Raw genomic sequence first — 26,335 nt, forward strand, 5'->3', positions numbered from 1 at the left:
TTAGGGTCGTTGTCATGTTGGAAGGTGAACCTTCGGCCCAATCTGAGGTCCTGAGCAGGTTTTCATCAAGGATCTCTCTGTACTTTGCTCTGTTCATCTTTCCCTCGATCCTGACTAGTCTCGCAGTCCCTGGCGCTGAATAACATCCCCACAGCATGATGTTGCCACCAGCATGCTTCACCGTAGGGATGTTGCCAGGTTTCCTCCAGACGTGACGCTTGGCATTCAGGCAGGGAGAAAGAGAACCTGAAAGAGTTCATTCTTGGTTTTAATCAGACCAGAGAATCTTGTTTCTCATGGTCTGTGAGTCTTTAGGTGCCTTTTGGCAAACAAGCGGGCTGTCATGTGCCTTTTATTGAGGAGTGGCTTCCGTCTGGCCACATAAAGGCCTGATTGGTGGAGTGTTGCAGAGATGGTTGCCCTTCTGGAAGTTTCTCCCTTCTATAGAGAGGAACTCTGGAGCTCTGTCAGTGTGACCATCGGGTTCTTGGTCACCTCCCTGACCAAGGCCCTTCTCCCCCAATTGCTTAGTTTGGCCGGGAGGCCAGCTCTAGTGGTTCCAAACTTCTTCCATTTAAGAATGATGAAGGGCACTGTGTTCTTGGCGACCTTCAATACTGCAGAAATGTTTTGGTACCCTTCCCCAGATCTGTGCCTCGACACAATCCTGTCTCGGAGTTCTATGGACAATTCCTCCAACCTCATGGCTTGGTTTTTGCTCCTACATGCACTGTCAACTGTGGGACCTTACATAAACAGGTGTGTGCCTTTCCAAATCATGTCCAATCAATTGAATTTACCACATGTGGACTCCAATCAAGTTGTAGAAACATCTCAAGGATGATCAATGGAAACAGGATGCACCTGAGCTCAATTTTGAGTCTCATAGCAAAAGGTCTAAATACTTATGTAAATAAGATATTTCTGTTTTAATTTGTTATGCATTTGAAAAAGTTTCTAAAAACATGTTTTCACTGTCATTGTGGGGTATTGTGTGTAGATTGCTGATGATTTAAAAAATATTTAATCAATTTTAGAATAAGGCTGTAACGTAACAAAATGTGAAAGGTCAAGGGGTCTGAATACTTTCTGAAGGCCCTGTAGTAAGGCAAGGGGTCTGAAAACTTTCTGAAGGCCCTGTAGTAAGGCAAGGGGTCTGAAAACTTTCTGAAGGCACTGTAGTAAGGCAAGGGGTCTGAAAACTTTCCCAACGCACTGTAGTAAGGCAAGGGGTCTGCATACTTTCTGAAGGCACTGTAAGGCAAGGGGTCTGAATACTTTCTGAAGGCACTGTAGTAAGGCAAGGGGTCTGAATACTTTCTGAAGGCACTGTAAGGCAAGGGGTCTGAATACTTTCTGAAGGCACTGTAGTAAGGCAAGGGGTCTGAATACTTTCTGAAGGCACTGTAAGGCAAGGGGTCTGAATACTTTCCCAACGCACTGTAGTAAGGCAAGGGGTCTGAATACTTTCTGAAGGCACTGTAAGGCAAGGGGTCTGAATACTTTCTGAAGGCACTGTAGTAAGGCAAGGGGTCTGAATACTTTCTGAAGGCACTGTAAGGCAAGGGGTCTGAAAACTTTCTGAAGGCACTGTAGTAAGGCAAGGGGTCTGAATACTTTCTGAAGGCACTGTAAGGCAAGGGGTCTGAATACTTTCTGAAGGCACTGTAAGGCAAGGGGTCTGAAAACTTTCTGAAGGCACTGTAGTAAGGCAAGGGGTCTGAATACTTTCTGAAGGCACTGTAGTAAGGCAAGGGGTCTGAATACTTTCTGAAGGCACTGTAAGGCAAGGGGTCTGAATACTTTCTGAAGGCACTGTAGTAAGGCAAGGGGTCTGAATACTTTCTGAAGGCACTGTAGTAAGGCAAGGGGTCTGAAAACTTTCTGAAGGCACTGTAGTAAGGCAAGGGGTCTGAATACTTTCTGAAGGCACTGTAAGGCAAGGGGTCTGAAAACTTTCTGAAGGCACTGTAGTAAGGCAAGGGGTCTGAATACTTTCTGAAGGCACTGTAAGGCAAGGGGTCTGAATACTTTCTGAAGGCACTGTAAGGCAAGGGGTCTGAATACTTTCTGAAGGCACTGTAGTAAGGCAAGGGGTCTGAATACTTTCTGAAGGCACTGTAGTAAGGCAAGGGGTCTGAATACTTTCTGAAGGCACTGTAAGGCAAGGGGTATGAATACTTTCTGAAGGCACTGTAAGGCAAGGGGTCTGAATACTTTCTGAAGGCACTGTAAGGCAAGGGGTCTGAATACTTTCTGAAGGCACTGTAAGGCAAGGGGTCTGAATACTTTCTGAAGGCACTGTAAGGCAAGGGGTCTGAATACTTTCTGAAGGCACTGTAAGGCAAGGGGTCTGAATACTTTCTGAGGGCACTGTAAGGCAAGGGGTCTGAATACTTTCTGAGGGCACTGTAGTAAGGCAAGGGGTCTGAATACTTTCTGAAGGCACTGTAAGGCAAGGGGTCTGAATACTTTCCGAAGGCACTGTAAGGCAAGGGGTCTGAATACTTTCCCAACGCACTGTAGTAAGGCAAGGGGTCTGAATACTTTCCGAAGGCACTGTAAGGCAAGGGGTCTGAATACTTTCCGAAGGCACTGTAAGGCAAGGGGTATGAATACTTTCTGAAGGCACTGTAAGGCAAGGGGTCTGAATACTTTCTGAAGGCACTGTAAGGCAAGGGGTCTGAATACTTTCTGAAGGCACTGTAAGGCAAGGGGTCTGAATACTTTCCGAAGGCACTGTAAGGCAAGGGGTCTGAATACTTTCCGAAGGCACTGTAAGGCAAGGGGTATGAATACTTTCTGAAGGCACTGTAAGGCAAGGGGTCTGAATACTTTCTGAAGGCACTGTAAGGCAAGGGGTCTGAAAACTTTCTGAAGGCACTGTAAGGCAAGGGGTCTGAATACTTTCTGAAGGCACTGTAAGGCAAGGGGTATGAATACTTTCTGAAGGCACTGTAAGGCAAGGGGTATGAATACTTTCTGAGGGCACTGTAAGGCAAGGGGTCTGAATACTTTCCGAAGGCACTGTAAGGCAAGGGGTATGAATACTTTGAGGGCACTGTAAGGCAAGGGGTCTGAATACTTTCCGAAGGCACTGTAAGGCAAGGGGTATGAATACTTTCTGAAGGCACTGTACATAGAATTGTTCATTATAGTGACAGCCCCAGGGATGAAAATCCTACCGAAGAGTTCAGAGCGACATTTCATTGTCTGGTATGTCCGACCTGATGGGAGGAGATCAAAGCAGTGGTGGAGTGGATGGAGCGTTCATTCAGAAGGGAGAGTTTTTATAGTAGTCTATTTTGTTTGCTGCGTTGACAAATCCATTTCCCCACAGGGATTCTAAAGTAATATAAAAGTAATATAATTCATTTGTCTCACAGCCACAGTCTGATTCATCCAATTTCTATTTCACATCATAGACCCAGGAGGCGGTGTAGGGTGGTAAATCTGTGTTTCAAGTTTGAATGTCACATGCAGAAGTACAGTGAAATGCCTTTCTTGCTAGCTCTAACCCCAACAATGCAGTAATCAATAACACTGTAATACTAGAAATAACAAGGTAGAACAAAAATAAACAAGATATAAAAATAAGAATAAGAACACAATAAAGTAAGTAAGCAAAGTATATACAGGGTCAGTTCCAGTACCATATTTACAATGTGCAGGGATACTACACTGCTCAAAAAAATAAATGGAACACTAAAATAACACATCCTAGATCTGAATGAATGAAATATTTTTATTAAATACGTTTTTCTTTACATTGTTGAATGTGCTGACAACAAAATCACAATGCTAGAGGGGTGGTGTACAAAAAGTATTCAGCGATTGGATCATCTCCAACCAATCAGAGTATCAAAGCCAATGAGACATTTTCAAGCCGCCACTTCACCCACGTGTGTTCTGGCTCTGGCCCAACTCATCGGTTTCCGGGACCGTTCAGAACAGCTAGAATATTTTTCCGTTCTAGAAATCATCGGGGAGGTACTCAGATCCAGACTCATTGCGGAGACAAAACTAACGTCTGTGGGTGTGGTGTAGCGTTTGGCCGGAGCAAGAAGTCTGGGTAGCCAGGCAAACTTAATCAAGGTTTGTAAAAAAATATATATTACAAAATACCTAATAATATATCTGTTTGGGATTCTTGCAGTCATTTTTCAGTGTGCAAAGTATTTATAACTATGTACCGGTCCCCCGACCATCCGCTCAAGGAAAAATTGGCCCACGGCTGAAATTAATTGGCGACCCCTAGTTTATTACTAGTCAGTATAGGATGGGGTTATAACAATGGGATGCTGTTCACACACTAATAAGGTCAGGGATACGGGCTCGGCCTCTGTACTATACAGTATATACAGTGCCTTCAGAAAGTATTCATACACCTTTGTCTTACTCCACGTGTTGTGTTACAGCCTGAATGAAAAATGTATTAAATATACATGTTTCCTAACCCTTATCTTCACACAAACCCCACAATCACAAAGTGAAAACAACAAGTTTTTAAGAGCTTTCCACACCTGGATTGTGCAACATTGGCCGATTATTTATTTATTTATTTATTTATTTATTATTCAAGCTCTGTCAAATTAGCTGTTGATCATTGCTAGACAACAATTTTCAGATCTTGCCATAGATTTTCAAGAAGATGTAAGTCTTTAACTGTAACTCGGCTACTGAGGAACATTCATTGTCTTCTTGGTAAGCAACTCCAGTGTAGATTAGGGCTTGTGTTTTAGGTTATTGTCCTGGTGAAAGGTGAATTAATCTCCCAGTGTCTAGCGGAAAGCACACTGAACCAAGTTTTCTTCTAGGATTTTGCCTGTGCTTAGCTCCATTCTGTTAATTTTGTATCCTGACAAACTCACCAGTCCTCAACGATTACAAGCATACTCGTAAAATTATGCAGCCACCACTATGCTTGAAAATATGGAGAGCGGTACTCAGTAATGTGTTGTATTTTTTGCAGTATTACTTTAGTGTCTCGTTGCAAGCAGGATGGATGTTTTTGAATAATCATAAACACTGTTCCCTGATCAGTTTGACGCAACCTCTTAAGGATCTGACCCTTTTTTACATTTTCATTTCTAACTGCCTGTAGCAAGGATATGCATATTCTTGATACCATTTGAAAGGAAACACTCTGAAGTGGGTGGAAATGTGAAATTAATGTAGGAGAATATAACACATTAGATCTAGTAAAAGACAATACAAACAAAAAAACGTGTTTTCAAAAAAATAAAAAAATGAAATGCAAGAGAAAGGCCATAATATAGTATTGCAGTTCAGGTGCAATTCATATTTTGGCCACTAGATGGAAGGAGTGTGTGTGCAAAGTTTCAGGTTGATCCAGTGAAGCATTGCAATACTGGACAGTATTTTAAATCAAGCCTGCCCAAATGTGCCGAATTGGTCAATTGATACATTTTCAAACACATAACTATAGAGAACATACAAAAATGATATCGTAATAAAACATTTAAGTTTACACACTGCCAGGAATGTCATGCATGATGGATCATTATCTTATATACTAACTTTCACACATCTAGATGGCCGGGCAGGGTGGGTGTGGAGCCAGAGACAGCAGTAGTTCAAACTGTAGAACCCAGTTACTACATTTGAATATAAAAATTGATTTTATAAAACAAAACTATGCTAAATCTTTATCTCTGGGGTCCTCAGAATTACAAATCAGAGCAAGATTACTGAATGTAAGTACATTATTTACCTTCAGAAGTGAATGTATCAAACCAGTTGCAGTGATAACAGTTTTTTGCTGTTGTGCACTCTCCTCAAACAATAGCATGGTATTTTTTCACTGTAATAGCTACTGTAAATTGGACAGTGCAGTTAGATTAACAAGAATTGACGCTTTCTGCCCATATAAGACATGTCTATGCCCTGGGAAATGTTCTTGTTCTTTCCAATGTCATGCTAATCATATTAGCGGACGTTAACTCAACCGTCCCAGTATAGGGACACCGATCTCGTAGAGATTTTAAAGGTACAATATGTAACTTTTTGCGCAACCCGACCAAATTCACATAGAAATGTGAGTTACAGATATGTAATTTTCATTGAAAGGAAGTCTAAGAAGCGGTAGATGCGTTTTATCCCTTCTGCTCTTAAGTTTAATTTTTGCGGCTTTTACTTTCGGTTGTGTACACCAGCTTCAAACAGCTGAAAACACAATATTTTTGGTTATGGAAAAGACATTTCACAGCAGTTTAGATGGTACACTGATTCTCGTCACATAACCTGTGACCACATATAAACCCTGGCCTCAGATCAGGGTGGAGATAGAACAACTAAAATGTCTTCCAGACCTGGGTTCAATTAGTATTTGAAAATCCTTCAAATACTTTTGAGTGTTTTCTCTAGCCTGTTTGGAGTGCCAGATGGGCAGGGTTTGCAGTTTTGGGACTATGCCCAGATAAAGTAGCTGATATGATTTTGAATAGTATTTAAACCAAAGTGTGATGTCAGATGAGGTTGGGTAGCTAAGATGTCTTCAGGTCTATTGAGTTCTCTGAGCCGAGGCAGAACTTTAAATAACCTCAGATCAACACTATCGATCCACAAAGGAATTTGAGCCTTTGCACACACGCACACACAGGATTGATGAGGCGCAGGGAGAGATTGGGCCAGGCTCAACTGTTTTCCCTGTAATCCCTGTTTATCCAGACCAGTCCACACTGCTCCCACTACATTCACACACACCGCACGATCTATAACACTGGAACTGACACTGCTGCAGAGGGTGTGTGTGTGTGTGAGTGATGGTGTTGGTTAAATAGGGGAGAACCAGGAAAGAAGATCTGCAGTACTGAAATGTAATGTAGACACACACTTGCAGTAGAAACACACATCATCACAGTAGAAACACATACTTGCAGTAGAAACAGACATTAACACGAGCCACCTCCTCCCAGTCTGTGTCATCTGACAGAGAAAGCAGCACTCTGTACCTACAGCACATCATCTATTATTCACTCGACAGAGAGAGGGGCGGGGTGATATGGGGAGGGAGAGATGGAGGGCGAGGGAAAGAGAAAAGGGGGAGCGGGAGAGTGAGGTGGGGGAGGAGAGAGAGATGGGAAGAGAGAGGGGGCGGGAGAGAGAGAGGTGAGAGAGGGGAAGCGAGAGAGATGGAAGTGAGGGGAGACAGAAAGGGGAAGAGAGAGAGGCGAAGAGAGAAGGGGCGGGAGAGAGAGAGGGAAGAGAGGGGAAGGGAGAGAGGGGGGAGAGATAGAGGGGATGGTGTGAGAGAGAGAAAGAGGGAGAGGGGAAGGGAGGAAAGAGAGAGATACTGCAGCAGTAGGGTGGGGACAGAGCTGAGCACATTCCCACAGTGGACATAGAAAACAGTAAATGGCAGCAAAATAATGCTGAGTGTGTGTTGTTGAATGTGTGTAATGACACGTTTTCTAGGTATAACCATATTGTGTCAAGTGTGTGTGTGTGTGTGTGTGTGTGTGTGTGTCTGTGAAACAGAGAGGTTTCTGGCCGTGGCGTGGCAGGTGATTCACAGTGTCAGATGTGTCTGCTCAGCTTTCCCATCATGCACTGTATTCCTTCGAGGCCAGCAGATATCAGGATAAAACCTCCCCTCACACACACACACACAGAGAGAGCGAGAGCTGCCAGGTTGACAGAAGGCTTGACCCCGCCCCTGCAGGTCTCTCTCCCGGCCCCTGCTCCTACACAGCATATGTTGAAGCACAGCACTGTGACCACACACAGACACAGTCACACACACATACACACAAATACACACACACACAGGGAGAGAGACAGAACGACAGACAGACACACACACACACACACACACACAAAGAAAATGACAGATACAGACAACTGCAGATGACAGAAATGCACACAGACACAAAAACCCAATCCTGCAGCACAGTGAACAAACCACCACAAGACAGATGAGAGAGAGTGACAGTGAGGGAGAGAGACAGACAGACAAACAAACAGTGAGAGTGACAGACAGAGCAAGAGTTACAGAAGACAAAATGTGAGAGGGAGGAATCAGAGAAGACAAAACAAGGAAGAGAGGAGAAAAGAGAGGGAAGGTAGCCTAAATAAGGGAAAGAAGGAGAAGAGAGGAGAGAAAAAAAGGAGAGGAAAGAGAAGGAGTGTGTCTGCCAGTCCCAGCAGATCTGTCATCTCTCATTAACCCTTTACAACCGTGTAGGGGTTGAGAACAAGTCCCAGTGTTTCCGGTCTGGAAGCACGCTATTCACTGCACCTACAGGCCCACTCTGGTATTGCAGTTTAGTTGAAGTCATGCCCAAAATGACAATTCTCAGAGACAAGTCAAATTTGTATTATTTTTTAAATAAGACACTTTAGTCATTACCTTTGTACACAAAACATCCATAACATTCTTCAAGTAATTTTCTTAGAGGCAGATGTTTTTTTTTAAAATTATCACTCACAGCCAAACATTTCATATTCATCCACTGTCTGCGTGCTAGTAACCGGCTCTCTAAATCCAGATGTTTTCGGAAAGTATTCAGACCCCCTTGACTTTTTCTACATTCTGTTACATTACATTACTAAAATAGATTACAAAAAACATTTTCCTCATCAATCTACACACAATAGCCCATAATGACAAAGAAAAAATATCAGTTTTACATAAATATTCAGACCCTTTACTACTTTGTTGAAGCACCTTTGACAGCGATTACAGCATCAAGTCCTCTTGGGTATGACACTACAAGCTTGGCACACCTGTATTTGGGGAGTTTCTTCTATTCTTCTCTGCAGATCATCTCAAGCTCTGTCAGGTTGGATGGGGAGCGTCACTGCACAGCTATTTTCAGGTCTCTCCAGATCTGTTCGATCGGGTTCAAGTCTTGGCTGTGTGCGTAGGGTCGTTGTCCTGTTGGAAGGTGAACCTTCGCCCCAGTCTGAGGTCCTGAGGGCTCTGGAGCAGGTTTTCATCAAGGATCTCTCTGTACTTTGCTCCGTTCATCTTTGCCTCGATCCTGACTGGTCTCCCAGTCCCTGCCTCTGAAAAACCTCCCCACAGAATGATGCTGCCACCATGCTTCCCAGTAGGGATGGTGCCAGGTTTCCTCCAGATGTGACGCTTGGCATTCAGGCCAAAGAGTTTAATCTTGGTTTCATCAGAACAGAGAATCTTGTTTCTCATGGTCTGAGAGTCTCATGGCCTGAAACTCCAAGCGGGTTGTCATGTGCCTTCCATCTGGCCACTCTACGATAAAGGTGGAGTGCTGCAGAAATGATTCCTCCATCTTCACAGAGGAACTCTGTCAGAGTGACCATCGGGTCCTTGGTCACCTCCCTGACCAAGGCCCTTCTCCCTGATTGCTCAGTTTGGCTGGGCAGCCAGCTCTAGGAAGGGTCTTGGTAGTTGCAAACTTCTTCCATTTAAGCATGATAGAGGCCACTGTGTTCTTGGGGACCTTCAATGGTGCAGAAATGTTTTGGTACCCTTCCCCAGACCTGTGCCTTGACACAATCCTGTCTCTGAGCTATACGGACAATTCCTTCGACCTCATGGTTCGGTTTTTACTCTGACATGGACTGTCAACTGTTTATTTTATTTTTTACCTTTATTTAACTAGGCAAGTCAGTTAAGAACAAATTCTTATTTTCAATGACGGCCTAGGAACAGTGGGTTAACTGCCTGTTCAGGGGTAGAACGACAGATTTGTACCTTGTCAGCTCGGGGATTTGAACTTGCAACCTTCCAGTTACTAGTCCAACGCTCTAGCCACTAGGCTACCCTGCCGTCCCGACCAATCAAGTTGTAGAAATATCTCAAGGATGGTCAATGGAAACAGGATGCACCTGAGCTCAATTTCGAATCTCATAGCAAATGGTCTGAATACTCATGTAAATAAGGTATTCATTTTTTAAATTTTATAAATTTGCAAAACAATTCAAAAAAACTGTTTTCGCTTTATCATTATGGGGTATTGTGTGTAGATTGCTGAGGATTTTCTGTTTAAATGTAATCCATTTTAGAATAAGGCTGTAACTAAACAAAATGTGGAAAAAGTCGTAGTTGAGGTAATACAGTATGAACATGTGGGTAGGGATAGGGGGAAATAGTAACACAATAAAAACAATAACGAGGCTATATCCAAGAAGTACCAGTACCGAGTCAATGTGCAGGGGTACGAGCTTAGGAGATCTTAGACATTTTGTTCTATGAGATAATCTTCATCAGCTAAAGTCAGTTTTTGTGAATTTTGAAGCATTTTTATATCATCAAAATAAGCACATAAAGCCTTTATAATTCATAAAAGTTAACTGCCTGATATTACATCATAGAACAAAATGTATAAGGCTTTTAGGACTACAAACTGGCGAGCTCTATAGTGGAGAAAATTTGTTTTGCGGAAACATGCACCTGAATGACTCCATTCTATGCACAACAAAACCGTAAGATCGTATTTGATCATTTAGCTAGTCATGTTGGCAATAGAACAAGGTTTCAAAAGATGCCCACCTGACCCAGATTGAGATTTATAATGGCCTGTTTTTGAATTGCGTAAACAACAACAGTAATTGTGTGATGGTGGGGATGCAAGACTGTCTTCCAAACAAAAAACTACAAGCGTGCTTGCCTCAACGGCACAGCTAGGAGAGCCACAAAAAAAAAAATGCACCTAAAAGTTGAAAGCTCTTTGCCTGACGACTCACCCAGAATTTCATTCCGCTGCTCTATCGATCGCTACATACATTCAATCTGTAACTGCCATCCTAGAAGTTGTACGTGTGACTTCAAAATAAGGGACGTTGTACAAAAACAAATTCATCAGCGATCGCATATAAAATCAACAGTGTGATGTTTTTGGATTCAGGCTTGTGTCAGGTGAACTGTTGTGTCCTCACCTTCAGCCTGAAAATGTCCCCATAATCTCAAAAGAGATGCAACTGCTACCAGATGTTTAAATTGCTACTGTCATGATGTCGCCCTCTTTGAGTACATCGAGCACCATCCCCCGCTCTCTGCTTCTACAACCAGACTGCTGTGGGCAGAGTGAGGTTGTAAATTCCTAAGGAAGACCCTGCCTCATGGACACACAGTTATAGAGAGTAGTTTTCATGGAGACAAAGGAAATCCTTCCACCTCACAGAACGTGAGGTACGAACAAATTTCATGTTCCAGAGAAAGTGTAAAAGATCGATGAAGAATCCAGCTACGAACTGGTGCGTTTGGAACAACTTGGGAAGCTCAAGAGAGACGGTGTGGCCACATTACCATAACGCTGTTTATATGATACCCTCAGATATGAGGTTTACATCTAATGGTTGTATAAGATGAATGAGTGAGGATGATACTGTTTGAATAATGGTGTAATATGATTGTGGACTGTTTAATGAAGAAAAGTACAATTCCCTTTTGATTTGAACTAAATCAGAGGACCGCCCCTGAGCCCAGTTAGGGCCCGACATCCTGAGACAGCCCTCTTCTGCCACTCTGAATAAAACCCCACTTTGAGAAATTATCAGTAGACCATGTTTTTCTCAATTAGGGGAGGACTATAAGGTTGAGACCATGTTTTTCTCCAGTAGGAGAGGGATTGAAGGTTGTAGACCATTGCTGAATCTTTTAACCATACCACGTGGTTAAAACTCTTAGACTATCGATACCGACAGAATAAGAATACGTCTTTGATACTAATTACTAGTCTGCAGCTAGGAATTCGGCATCATTGAACGAGAAGAACGACAACCGCCGAAACACCCATTCTATAACGAATGTGACTCTGAACAATCCCCTCTAACCACAACCGAGAGAGGGAGAGAAACGGACAATTCTGCAAAAGAAATGAACTTTTCACCAGTGATCAAGACGACACACTGAGCGTAAATATATATATTGATTGCAATTGTTCCCGAATGAGTGAGCGTTCATGTGAAAAGGATTAGCATTTTAATTGTTATAATTAACTCTGTAGGGACTTCTTAGTTGACCCACCATTGCCCCTCTGTCTAACAAGCTGCCATGTCGGTTCAGCCCACTAGGGCACATTCTATCATTTCATGTAACCATATTTACTGTTTGTTTATGCATTTCTGTGAATTACTTAGTTAGTAATAAATAAATGATTTAAGACAATTGATGTATTGATGACTCATAGTCAAGACCGGATTCGTGCAGATAACCAAAAATTTACGACGTTTGGAATGAGACTAATGTGAGATCAAATAAATAAATCATTAATCAGAAGACTATTGATCAGATATGAAAATATCTGAAAGGTTATATTGAGAAATTATAACTTTGTAATCTGAATACTTTCCTTGGTGCCCCCTATTTCCTAGTTAATTACAGTTACACGATTAATTACTTTGATCGCGTTATACTAATTACAGGGAATCTTTGATAAAACTATGCCTTCAATTTAATGATAGTAAAGACAACACTACCATGCTTATCATATTCCTTCTGTAAGAAACATTTCAATTTAGCACTATACATATAGGCCAATTCCCACAAATGTAAAGGGTTAAGGGTGATGGATGGCGTGTGTGCGGTGTGTGAGAGTGTGTGTGTGTTTGTGAGATTCAGCCTCCGTGTCAACTACGTCACGGCGGACATCGAAGATGGATGAATGAGGGAAGGCTATAAAGAAGCTTGGATCAGCTACCTCTGCTACTGCTGACAGTACGAGACACACACACGCGGCTGATTATACCGCTCTGTCAAACACACAGCTCTACACTGTCACTGCTGAACCTGCATTCTGCTCAGTGCTCTCAGAAAAACTGACCCTGAATCAGTTACTCCTCTTACACAGAACACAGAGAGTTCTTCACCCAGGTCCTTATCTTATCTACACCACTCTCTTAGTTCTTACGGTGTAGGGTAAGTTGCCCCTAGATGCTGATCTCGGGTCAGTTTAGCATTTTTCCCACTAATGGTTTAGGTTAAGATTGTGTGTGTCTGTGTGGAGTCAATCATGGAAAACAAACAACAGACAAAACCACCATAGTGTCTGGCTGCCCCCCCAGGACTAGATCCTCATTTTATTTTCATCGCTGTATTTGTCAGTCCTCTTGTGTAGAAATCCTGTATATGTTTGAATAACTAAGACGGACTCTGCCAGAATGCCATATATACTTCTATTCTACACCAGTCAGCCTGAGGGAGTTGAAAGTCCGTGTTGCCCAGCAACAGCCCCAAAACATCACCGCTCTAGAGGAGATCTGCATGTAGGAATGGACCAAAATACCAGCAACAGTGTGTGAAAACCTTGTGAAGACTTACAGAAAATGTTTGACCTCTGTCTTTGCCAACAAAGGGTATATAACAAAGTATTGAGATAAACTTTTGTTATTGACCAAATACTTATTTTCCACCATAATTTGCAAATACATTCATTAAAAATCCTACAATGTTATTTTCTGGATTTTTTCTTCTCATTTTGTCTGTCATAGTTGAAGTGTACCTATGATGAAAATTACAGGCCTCTCTCATCTTTTTAAGTGGGAGAACTTGCACAATTGGTGGCTGACTAAATACTTTTTTGCCCCACTGTACCTGCTGGAACGTGTGCTACGGGTGGGTGTTGTTATCGTGACCAGTGAACTGAGATAAGGCGGAGCTTTACCGAGCATAGACTTATAGATGACCTGGAGCCAGTGGGTCTAGCGACAAATATGTAGCGAGGGCCAGTCGACTAGAGCATACAGGTCGCAGTGGTGGGTGGTATAAGGTGATTTGGTGACAAAACGGATGGCACTGTGATAGACTGCACCCAGTTTGCTGAGTAGAGTGTTGGAAGCTATTTTGTAGATGACATCGCGGAAGTCGAGGATCGGTAGGATAGTCATTTTACTAGGGTAAGTTTGGCGGCGTGAGTGAAGGAGGCTTTGTTGCGAAATAGAAAGCCAATTCTAGATTTGATTTGGGATTGGAGATGTTTAATATGAGTCTGGAAGGAGAGTTTACAGTCTAGCCAGACACCTATGGTATTTATAGCAGTCCACATATTCTAGGTCGGAACCATCCAGGGTGGTGATGCTAGTCGGGCGAGCGGGTGCGGGCAGCGAATGGTTGAAGAGCATGCATTTGGTTTTACTAGCGTTTAAGAGCAGTTGGAGGCCACGGAAAGAGTGTTGTATGGCATTGAAGCTCGTTTGGAGCTTAGTGAGCACAGTGTCCAAGGAAGGGCCAGAAGTATACAGAATGGTGTCGTCTGCATAGAGGTGGATCAGGGAATCGCTCGCAGCAAGAGCGACATCATTGATATATACAGAGAAAAGAGTCGGCCCGAGATTTGAACCCTGTGGTACCCCCATAGAGACTGCCAGAGGTCCGGACAACATGCCCTCCGATTTGACACACTGAACTGTGCCTACAAAGTAGTTGGGTATGTACGTACAGTCACGTCATCTTATTGATGAAGCCGGAGACTTATGTGGTGTACTCCTCAATGCCATCGGAAGAATCCCGGAACATATTCCAGTCAGTGCTGTTATGCTCGACCATCTCAGTTTTCCAACACAAAATGGACAAAAAGAGTCGAACCAGCTCACCTGCTTTTACACTATAATTTGACTATCAAATGTTTAATGTTATTTTTGAAAAACATTTTAAAAGGAAGAGTTTCACCATATTAAAACGAGACTTCAGTTCACGTAACAGGTTTGACCTTAAAATGAGGGACAGACATAAATGAATCATTAATCACATTAAATAAATAATAATCTCCTTAATGACTTTGTCAAGCAACTAAATAACTAGGGCTTTACAACGATGGTGAAAATGTGGAGAAAGTCAAAGAGGGTGCACAGAGGACATGTCAACTTGCAGAATTTTGGCACTTCACCAAGTCTTTATTCATTTAATAAAATTATGTGGTCTTTATTAAAGATCAGCCCCTTTTTTTTAAATTTTCGCCTAAAATGACATACCCAAATCTAACTGTCTGTAGCTCAGGCCCTGAAGCAAGGATATGCATATTCTTGGTACCATTTGAAAGGAAACACTTTTGAAGATTATGGAAATGTGAAAGGAATGCAGTAGAATATAAAACAATAGATCTGGTAAAAGATAATACAAAGAAAAAAACAACTGTTCTTTTGTTTTTTTTGTACCATCATCTTTGAAATGCAAGAGAAAGGCCATAATGTATTATTCCAGCCCAGGTGCAATTTACATTTTAGCCACTAGGTGGCATCAGTGTATGTGCAACGGTTTAAACTGATCCAATGAAACATTGCATTTGTGTTCAACATTTTGTATCAAGACTGCCCAAATGTGCCTAATTTGTATATTAAAAAACTTTTTGGGGATCGGTGTCCCTTCCACGGGACGGTTGAGCTTACGTAGGCTAATGCGATTGGCATGAGGTTGTCAGTAACAAGAACATTTCCCAGTACATAGACATATCTGATATTGGCAGAAAGCTTAAATTCTTGTTAATCTCATTTACAGTAGCTATTACAGTGAAAGAATACCATGCTATTGTTTGAGAGTGCACAATTTTGAACATGAAAAGTTGTTAAAGGGCACTTCATTTAAAGGGGCAAGCAGCACATAAATAAATTGGTACATACATTTTTTAACTTATAAATTAATTATATGTACCCATTGATTCTTGAAGAATATAACTTATTGTATGCCTCATGAGCTTAGTTTAACTGTTGGACTCCATCAGAACCCAAATATAAGCTTGTTCTACACCAATGTTTTTAAACAAGGTAAATGTAGAAGAACACTGTATTGCCTCTTTACTGGAATAGTGTCTTTGTTATTTTTTTTCAACTGCTGATAGGCCCTTTAATATAACAGCCTTGTAAAAATGCAATATTGGTGCACAATTTCTCCTTAAAATATCAAAGGGACGCAAAAGGTACCCTTTTTGTGTAATGACCCAGACATCCTTGAACTGCCTCAAACTTCAAGAGTAATACATCTGAAGACACACACACGCTCGCACACACAACTGTCTATCTTTTTAAAGTCTCCTCAAACTGTAATTCTGAAAGTGTTGTTATGACAACACACCCTTCAAATCATCCCCCGTCAGCAAAAAGAGCAACAACGAGATAACACAGCAAAGCTCAATCATCACACAGGGGCAGCATGCTGAAGTGACAACCACTAACACTGCACTGTTCTTACCGAGACACCCTGCAGCTCAATGAGGCTCTCTGACAGGCAGACCGACAGACCGAAAGAGAAACAGAAAGGCAGACAGAGAGACAGATATCACTACTCTCTGCAGCCCATCAGTCAACACTACTTTCTCTAAGGCCACATCACATCTCAGCTTCTACTGTCTGAAGTCAGGTCACATGGTCAGTAAAAACCCTTGTTACAATTCAAAACTTTTGGCCCTAATTTCTATAAATAAGACTATGCATGTATAAACATACAGCGTATGTAATACTGCAAAACGTTTAGACCAGATCCCATTAGGATGTTGTATAGACTACCAACTCTGTTTATTCTCCGCAGGCCACATGGAGGAAAGCAACACGGGCCACAAGCAACCAAAACAACACAAATATTTAAATGTTAAACAATCCCCTGGTTAACACTACTAGCCGGTGTTTTGGCATTGTCAGCTCTTATGAGGCTGACAAGGCAATAAGGAAACAAAAACATGGACTCATTTCCAAGGGTGTCCATTCATAGTCAGAGGGAGGGGAGACAATATGAAAACTATGAGTGGTCTGTATGAGTGGCCCATTCAGAATCAATGAGCCTGGGAAAGGGAGTGTGTGTGTGTTTGTGAGCAGGTGTTTATAAGCAGGTGTGAATGCTTATTTAAACAGGTTTATATGAACAACAGTGTGTGTGATGTTTTGTGTGTGTGACAAGAGCGTGTGTCAGCTATGTTTTATTCATGTTTTATGTTTGATTCAATTAGCTTGGGAACAATACACTGTCCTTAATGGGTGTGGTTTAGCTCTGACTGCCTGCCTGTCTCTGTCTGTCTGTCTGTCTGTGTCTATGTATGGATGGATGGCACACCGACCGCTAAGCGCTATGCTAACACAGTGCTTGTGAATTAGAATGGTAATAATATGGGAACCGGCTCATACACAGAGTTGTGCTAATGAGATACAAGCTAATGCTAGGTGGGTAAACCATCAGAAGTGGTGGAGGAATACAGGATTCTGAGATATAGATGCTAGGTAAATATAGATGCTAGGTAAAGCCCCGCCTTATCTCAGCTCACTGGTCACCATAGCAGCACCCACCCGTAGCACACGCTCCAGCAGGTATATTTCACTGGTCACCGGCAAAGCCAATTCCTCTTTGACCGCCTTTCTTTCCAGTTCTCTGCTGCCAATGACTGGAACGAAGTGCAAAAATCACTGAAGCTGGAGACTCACTAACTTTAAGCACCAGCTGTCAGAGCAGCTCAAACATCACTGCACCTGTACATAGCCCATCTGTAAATAGCCTATCCAACTACCTCATCCCCATACTGTTATTTATATTTGTTGCTCCTTTGCACCCCAGTATCTCAACTTGCACATTCATCTTCTGCACATCTATCACGCCAGTGTTTAATTGCTAAATTGTAATTATTTCCACACTATGGCCTATTTATTGCCTTACCTCCCTCTTGGCCAGGTCACAGTTGTAAATGAGAACTTCTCAACTGGCCTAAATGGTTAAATAAAGGTGAAATAGAAAATATACACCACATGGGTCTGGCAGCTACCGCTGTGTGCGGTAGTGTGTGTGTGTGTGCAGTAGAGGTCGGCCGATTAATTAGGGCAGATTTCAAGTTTTCATAACAATCGGTAATTGGCCTTTTTTGGTGCCGATTATGTCCGATTACATTGCAATCCACGTGGAGACTGCGTGGCAGGCTGACCACCTGTTACGCGAGTGCAGGAGCCAAGCTAAGTTGCTTTATTTTTTATTTTTAACAATCTTAACATAATCACTAGTTAACTACACATGGTTGATGATATTACTAGTTTAACTAGCTTGTCCATAATCAATGCGGTGCCTGTTAATTTATTATCGAATCACAGCCTACTTCAACTTCGCAAAAAAAAAAAACACAATCGTTGCACAAATGTACCTAACCATAAACATCAATGCCTTTCTTAAAATCAATAAACAGAAGTATATTTTTTGAAACCTGCATATTTAGTTAAAATAAATGCATGTTAGCAGGCAATATTAACTAGATAAATTGTCACTTCTCTTGCGTTCAGTACAAGCAGAGTCAGGATATAAGCAGCAGTTTGGGCCGCCTGGCTCGTTGCGAACTTTGTAAAGACCATTTCTTCCTAACAAAGACCGTAATTAATTTGCCAGAATTTTACATAATTATGACATAACATTGAAGGTTGTGCAATGTAACCTCAATATGTAGACTTAGGGTTGCCACCCGTTCGATAAAATACGGAACGGTTACGTATTTCACTGAAAGAATAAACGTTTTGTTTTCAAAATGATAGTTTCCGGATTTTACCATATTACTGACCAAAGGCTCGTATTTCTGTGTGTTAATTATACTATAATTAAGTCTATGATTTGATATTTGATAGAGCAATCTGACTGAGTGGCGGAAGGCAGCAGCAGGCTCGTAAGCATTCATTCAAACAGCACTTCACTGCGTTTGCCAGCAGCTCTTAGTAATGTTTGAAGCACAGTGCTGTTTATGACTTCAAGCCTATCAAACTCCTGAGATTAGGCTGGCAATACTAAAGTGCCTATAAGAACATCCAATAGTCAAAAGGATATATGAAATACAAATGGTATAGAGAGAAATAGTCGATGTGTCATATTTCCTAGAATAATGACAACCTAAAAAACGTCTTAACTGGGAATATTGACGACTCATGTTAAAAGGAACCACCAACTTTCATTTTTTCTCATGTTCTAAACATTTTCTAAATGTTAGCTTTTTTACATGGCACATATTGCACTTTTGCTTTCTTCTCCAACTGTGTTTTTGCATTATTTAAACCAAATTGAACATGTTTCATTATTTATTTGAGACTAAATTTATTTGATTTATTTGTTAAAGTAAAAGTGTTAATTGTTCATTCAATAATGTTGCAATTGTCATTATTACATATGTATATAAAAATCGGCCGATTAATCAGTTTCGGCTTTTTTTGGTCCTCCAATAATCGGTATCGGCGTTGAAAAATCATAGTCGGTTGACCTCTAGTGTGCAGTGTGTGCACTGCGCACAATTAATGTGTGTTAAAAAGAAAGTGAGTGTGTGTGTGTGTGAGAGCAGTGTGTGTGTGAAAGAGAAAGACAGATTGAGATAGTGTGCGGGTGGGTGGATGACACTGCTGTACAGTGCCTTGCAAAAGTATTCACCCCTTGGTGTTTTTCTTATTTCGTTGCATTACAACCTGTAATTTAAATGGATTTTTATTTGGATTTCATGTAATGGACATACACAAAACAGTCCAAAATTGATGAAGTTAAATTTAAAAAATAACTTGTTTCAAAAAATGTAAAATTTAAAAATGATATGAAGTGCTATGAAGCCCCTAAATAAGATCTGGTGCAACCAATTAACTTCAAAAGTCACATAATTAGTGAAATAAAGTCCCCATGTGTGCAATCGAAGTGTCACATGATCTCAGTACATATACCTGTTCTGAAAGGCCCCAGAGTCTGCAACACCACTAAGCAAGGGGCACCACCAAGCAAGGAGCTCTCCAAACAGGTCAGGGACAAAGTTGTGGAGAAGTACTGATCAGTGTTGGGTTATAAAAAAATATCCACGAATTTGAACATCCCACGGAGCACCATTAAATACATTATTAAAAAATGGAAAGAATATGGCACCACTACAAACCTGCCAAGAGAAGGCCGCCCACCAAAACTCACGGACCAGGCAAGGATGGCATTATTCAGAGAGGCAACAAAGAAGACCAAAGATAACCCTGAAGGAGCTGCAAAGCTACACAGTGGAGATGGGAGTATCTGTCCATAGGACCACTTTAAGCTGTACACTCCACAGAGCTGGGCCTTACGGAAGAGTGGCCAGAAAAAAGTAATTGCTTAAAGAAAAAAATTAGCAAACACGTTTGGTATTCGCCAAAAGGCATGTGGGAGACTCCCCAAACATATGGAAGAAGGTACTCTGGTCAGTTGAGACTAAAATTGAGCTTTTTGGCCATCAAGGGAAACGCTATGTCTGGCGCACACCCAACACCTTTCATCATCCCGAGAACATCATCCCCATAGTGAAGCATGGTGGTGGCAGCATCTGGGAAACTGGTCAGAATTGAAGGAATGATGGATGGCGTTAAATACAGGGAAATTCTTGAGGGAAACCTGTTTCAGTCTTCCAGAGATTTGAGACTGGGACGGAGGTTCACCTTCCAGCAGGACAATGACCCTAAGCAAACTGCTAAAGCAACACTTGAGTGGTTTAAGGGGAAACATTTAAATGTCTTGGAATGGCCTAGTCAAAGCCCAGACCTCAATTCAATTGAGAATCTGTGGTAGGACAAAGATTTCTGTACACCAGCGGAACCCATCCAACTTGAAGGAGCTGGAGCAGTTTTGCCTTGAAGAATGGGCAAAAATCCCAGTGGCTAGATGTGCCAAGCTTATAGAGACATACCCAAGAGACTTGCAGCTGTAATTGCTGCAAAAGGTGTCTCTACAAAGTATTGACGTTGGGGGGGGGGGGGGGGGTGAATAGTTATGCACGCTCAAGTTTTCTGTTTTTTTTTGTCTTATTTCTTGTTTGTTTCACAATAAAACATATTTTGCATATTCAAAGTGGTAGGCATGTTGTGTAAATCAAATGATACAAACCCCCCAAAAATCAATTTAAATTCCTGGTTGTAAGGCAACAAATTAGGAAAAATACCAAGGAGGGTGAATACTTTCGCAAGACACTGTACATCTAAGCAACTCAACACAAATGAGCCTGTGCTGAGGCACCATCTTCCCCTTCTTCAAGAGCACCCTCCTCACCAACATACACACACACATTGTGTCTGAGATGCTTCTATGTATGCAGTTTCTTCTTTGAGACTCCCTAGAGGGGGTGAGACTCATGACAGTGCTCTAAGAGGAGGAGGTTGGGGAGTGACAGTGAGGAGAAAAGATGGGTTGGGGGAAGAGAAAGAGAACGAAAGAAAGAAAGAAAGAAAGAAAGAGAGAGAGAGAGAGAGAGAGAGAGATAGAGAGAGAGAGAGAGAGAGAGAGAGAGAGAGAGAGAGAGAAAGGGAGAGAGAGAAAGAGAGAGAGAGAGAGAGAGAGAGAGAGAGAGAGAGAGAGAGAGAGAGAGAGGGAGAGAGAGGGGTTGGGGAGTGACAGTGAGGAGAAAGGATGGGGAGATGGAGAAAGAGAGAATGGTCCCAGTGGACCCCCATGTTAAACAGATGGGGATTGCTGTGCGGGTGTGCAGTGATTTAATCACACTGCACCAGTCATCACAGGAGAAAAGCACGCACGCACGCGCGCACACGCACATGCACACGCACACGCACACACACACACACACACCCTCCCCAAACACACACAACCTCAACTCAATCCTACCTCAAATGGCTCCCTAACAGTGATCCCATACTGGGTTCCCTCACAGTGATCCCATACTGAATGGACTACCACCCTGCACCTTATTCATTTGTAGTCTATGTCCCTGACTGCTGCTCCTCTCTCCTGCCCTGGATAGCACAGTGCAAGACTACTGCCTTTTTAAAATTACACAGTCATGAATGAGGTCCCCTGTGCTGCTCTCATCTCTAACCCACACACATATACACAGGCTGAGAGGTAGTGAAAGAGAGAGTGTGTGTGTGTGCTCGCAAGCACATGCGTGAGGGTGTTTAAATCGTATTCAAGTGTGTGTGAACATCACCATAAACATAAAAGGACCAGAAATGAACCTGATTCAAAGCTTTGGCAGACAAACTCAGAAGAGAGAGAATGGAGGTAGAAAGAGAGGGGGAGAGAAAGAAAGTGATAGAGAGACTGAAAAAGAGAGAGAGAGAAAGAAAGAAAATGCTGCAGAGAAGAGAGGCCCGAAAATCTGAATGCTTTTTGGGCCCCGTCGTTTCAAACCAGCCAAACGAGAGAAAAAAGGAAGAGAGAGGGGGAAAAAGGAGAGAGGAAGCTTGATCTCATTTGCATTCTTTGGTTTCACTGTCAAGGGCATCCATGTCAGAGTGTGTGTGTATGTGCCAACTGCTTTTGGGTGTGTGTCTCTGTGGGGGGTGGGGGGGGGGAAGACACAGAGAACGAAAGAGAGAAAGAGAGGAGAGAGAGAGATAGAGGGTGTGTGTGAGCTTCTGTGTGCGTGAGATGAGAGATTGGGACATGCTGCACATATTTTTGGGGCAAGATAAAGCTGGCAGAAAGAGAAGAATCCCTTTGTTTTGGCTTGGTCGATGCGTTACGTCTTTTCAAACTCTGTGCGTTTATAGTTGTTCCATTTTGTTATTGCAGATTGCAGTTACCTCAAATGAACTCCTTTCAGATGAAAGCGTATCGCTCTGCAATATGCCTCATTTGAATATGTGGTTGTGTGTATAAGGTAAAGCGCATCAGTGCCTGTGTGTGTCAAATAAAATTAAAAGTTATTTGACAACAACAGGTGCAGACTAATAGTGAAATGCTTACTTACGGGCCATTCCCGACAACGCAGCGAGAAAGAAAATAGAGAAATAATAGAAAGTATTGATAAATATCCTCTGTAGAGCCTTGCGGTCGTATGCCAAGCTGTTGCCATACTAAGCAGTGATGCAGCCAGTCAATATGTTCTCAATGGTGCAGCTGGGGAACTTTGAGGATCTGAGGGTTGATGCCAAATATTTTCAGCCTCCTGAGGAAGAGGCGTTGTCATGCCCTCTTCACCACTGTGTTGGTGTGTTTGAACCGCGATAGGTCCTTAGTGATGTGGACAACGGGGAACTTGAAGCTCTCGATCCGCTCCACTACAGCCCCATCGATGTAAACGGGGGTGTGCTCGGCCCAGTTCCTTTGTCTTACTGACATTGAGGGAGAGGTTATTGTCCTGGCAGCACACAGCCCTGACCACCTCCCTATAGGCTGTCTCATTGTGGTCGGGGATCAGGTCTACCACCATCGTGTCGTCAACAAACTTAATGATTGTGTTGGAGTTGTGCATGGCCACATAGTTGTGGGTAAACAGGGAGTACAGAAGGGGACAAAGCATGCACCCCTGAGGGGCACCTGTTTTGAGGGTCAGCATGGTGGATCTGTTGTTGCTGCCGGCGGCCTGTCAGGGAGTCCAGGATTTAGTTGCAGAGGGAGGTGTTCAGTCCCAGGGTCCTTAGCTTAGTGATGAGCTTGGAGGGCATTATGGTGTTGAACGCTGAGCTGTAGTCAATGAACAGCATATTGGAGCCGACCCCCACGACGCCGGGAGTCCAGTATGGATTTGTCAGCGTACGCCGGGCTCCCCTCAATATCCAGGGGGGGTGGCCACCGGCCAGAAAAGAGAGACATGAAAAGAGGGTGAGATACGGAAGTGACTGGGCAATTGTAACCTGTATGTCACCTCATTGACCCTCCAGAGAACCTTGAACGTCTCCACAAACCAGGGGCTCAGTTTCTTGCAGAGCAGCCGGAGTGGGAGGTTCCTGGTAGAGAACCAGACGCGATCCCCAGGATGGAACACAGGGCTCTCACTGCAGTGACGGTTTGCCTGTTCCTTCTGACGATGGACAGCGCGCTGGAGTCTCAAGTGCGCGTTGTTTCACACCTCCTCCACGCACCGGAACCACTCATCTTCCGCAGGAACCGCAGTCTGGACCGGGGTCCATGAGGCAAGGGCCAACTGGAAACCCAACACACACTGGAAGGGGGTCAACCCATTGGAGGAGTGACGAAGAGAGTTCTGGGCGTACTCTGCCTAAGGAAGGAAACGTGCCCACTCACCCTTTCGGTCCTGACAGTTACTCCTCAGGAACCTCCCCAGCTCCTGATTCATCCTCTCCACCTGCCCATTAGACTGAGGTTGATATACAGATGTGAGGCTAACCGTGACCCCGAGCTTCTCCAAGAAGGCCTTCCATACTCGGGATGTGAATTGGGGGCCACGGTCCGAGACGATGTCCTACGGAAGGCCATAATGCCAGAAGACCTGCTGGAAGAGTGCCTCAGCGACCTGGAGAGCAGTGGGAAGACCAGGCTCAGGGAATATACGACATGACTTGGAGAATATATCCACATCCACCAGAATGTTGGTGAAACCATCAAAAGGGGGAAGATCAGTAACAAAGTCAATGGATAGATGGGACCAAGGTCGCTGAGGCACAGGAAGCGGCAGGAGCTTCCCTGCTGGAGCACTATGGGGGAACTTGGTTTGACCACACATGGAACAGGAGTTTACATACCGAGTAACATCCTGCACCAAGGTGGGCCACCAGTATTTCTCAGTGATGGAATGGACGGTGCGAGAAATACCTGGATGTCAAGCAACGACAGATGTGTGTGCCCAGGTCATCTTCCGATCCCTTATCCCTGTGGGAATGTAAATGCGTGTGGGAGGACAATTCCGGGGTGTGGGCTCCCTCTCTAGAGCTTGGCGGAAGTCCACATCTACGTCCCAAACCACTGGACCCACTCGGGAGGATGGGATTATGGGTGCCCTCTGGACAGGAGTCTCTCCCGAATCGTAGATACAGGACAGGGCATCAGCCTTGATGTTCTTAGAACCTGGGCGATAGGTCAGCGTGATGTCGAACCTGGTGAAGAAGAGGGCCCACCTGGCTTGGCGCGGATTCATTCTCCTCGCTGTCCGCATGTATTCAAGGTGCCGATGGTCGGTGAGGATGACGAATGATTCCTTGGTACCCTCCAGCCAGTGTCTCCACTCCTGTAATGCCAACTTCACCGCCAAGAGCTCCTGATTGCCAACGTCATAATTCCTCTCTGTGGAGGACAGTTTCTTGGAGAAGAAAGCACAAGGACACAATTTTAGTGGGTCCCCCTGTCTTTGTGACACAATTACCCCACACCCACCTCCGATGTGTCTACCTCAACCACAAAAGGTAGCGTTGGGTCTGGGTGTTTTAGCAATAGGGAGGAGGTGAAACGCCCCTTGAGGAGACGAAAGGCCTCGTCGGCTGCTGGAGACCAAACCAACCTACGAGGCCCACCCTTGAGAAGGGAGGTGAGAGGGGCGACGACGGCACTGAAGTTCCTGATGAAGCGGCGGTAAAATGTTGGCAAACCCTAAAAACCATTGTAAACCGTTGTAACCCGTTGATGGTGGTTGGGACTGGCCATGATCTTACCGCATCTACCCTCTTGTCCTCCATCTTCACTCCCTGGCTGATTTGGTAGCCCAAGAAGGAGACCGCCCTCTGGTGGAATTGGCACTTCTCTGCCTTGATGAACAGATGTTAGCCAAGAGGCGTTACAGTACTACTCGAACGATGTACAAAATCAACTGAAGTCCAAGCATGTCCCTGAACACCTCGTTGACGAATGCCTGGAACACTGACGGAGCATTGGCTGAGCCAAAGGCATAACCAAGTACTCGTAGTTACAAGACATCGTGCTGAACGCCGTCTTCTACTCATCCCCCTCCCGGATGCGAAAGAGATTGTAGGCACTCCTCAGGTCCAGTTTTGTGAATAACCGGGCTCCGAGGAGCTGCTTGATGGCTGACGGCACCAGCGGGAGAGGGTACCGATACTTTGTGGTGATATCATCGAGTCCACAGTAGTTGATACAAGGGCGTAATCCTCCCTACTTGGCCGCGTAGAAGAAACCAGCTGACGCAGGGGACGTGGACCTTTGGATGAAACCCTGTTGGAGCGCCTCTTGTATGTAGTCCTCCATGACCTGGGTCTCAGCCACTGACACAGGGTAGATGCATCTGTGCGGAGGTGTAGCACTGGAAAACTGGTCAATGGTACTCCAGGGGTGATGAGGAGGGAGACAGGTAGTGCGGGTCTTGGAGAATACTTCCCTTAGATCCTGATATTCCTCCGGGATATTGGGCTGGAGGGAAACCACAGGACCCTCAACCGACGTGGAACGACAGGGGACAGGAAAGCAGGTCTTCCGGCATTCAGGTGACCAGTCAGTGATTCTCATCCTCGACCGTGAGATGGTAGGGTTATGGCACTGAAGCCAAGGTAGGCCAAGGATGATCTTGTGAACTGGTGCACTGGTGATGAAGAAGGGGATGTTTTCCTGGTGATTGGGCTCCACGGTGAGGGTGAGTGGTTGGGTGATGTGTGTAATAGAGGCTGACAGTCAAGACCTTGAACCGGAAAAGGAGAGGAGAGCGGGTAGGTAGTAATATTGAGAGAGGAGACAAGGGTCTGATCCATAAAATTCCCTGCGGCACCGGAATCTACTAAAGCTGTAGACACAGGGCATGAGGGACAGTCA

At 43.7% G+C, this 26,335-nt stretch overlaps 1 protein-coding gene across 1 annotated transcript in view; it reads right to left on the reverse strand.

Moving 5' to 3' along the window:
* The window catches only part of LOC139379190 (polymerase (DNA directed) nu), a 78,782-nt gene that overhangs the window by 36,436 nt on the left and 16,011 nt on the right, over window positions 1-26,335 (reverse strand). The window lies entirely within an intron of this gene.

Source organism: Oncorhynchus clarkii, chromosome 21 (genome assembly GCF_045791955.1).
Source record: "Oncorhynchus clarkii lewisi isolate Uvic-CL-2024 chromosome 21, UVic_Ocla_1.0, whole genome shotgun sequence".
Classification (NCBI taxonomy): Eukaryota; Metazoa; Chordata; class Actinopteri; order Salmoniformes; family Salmonidae; genus Oncorhynchus; species Oncorhynchus clarkii.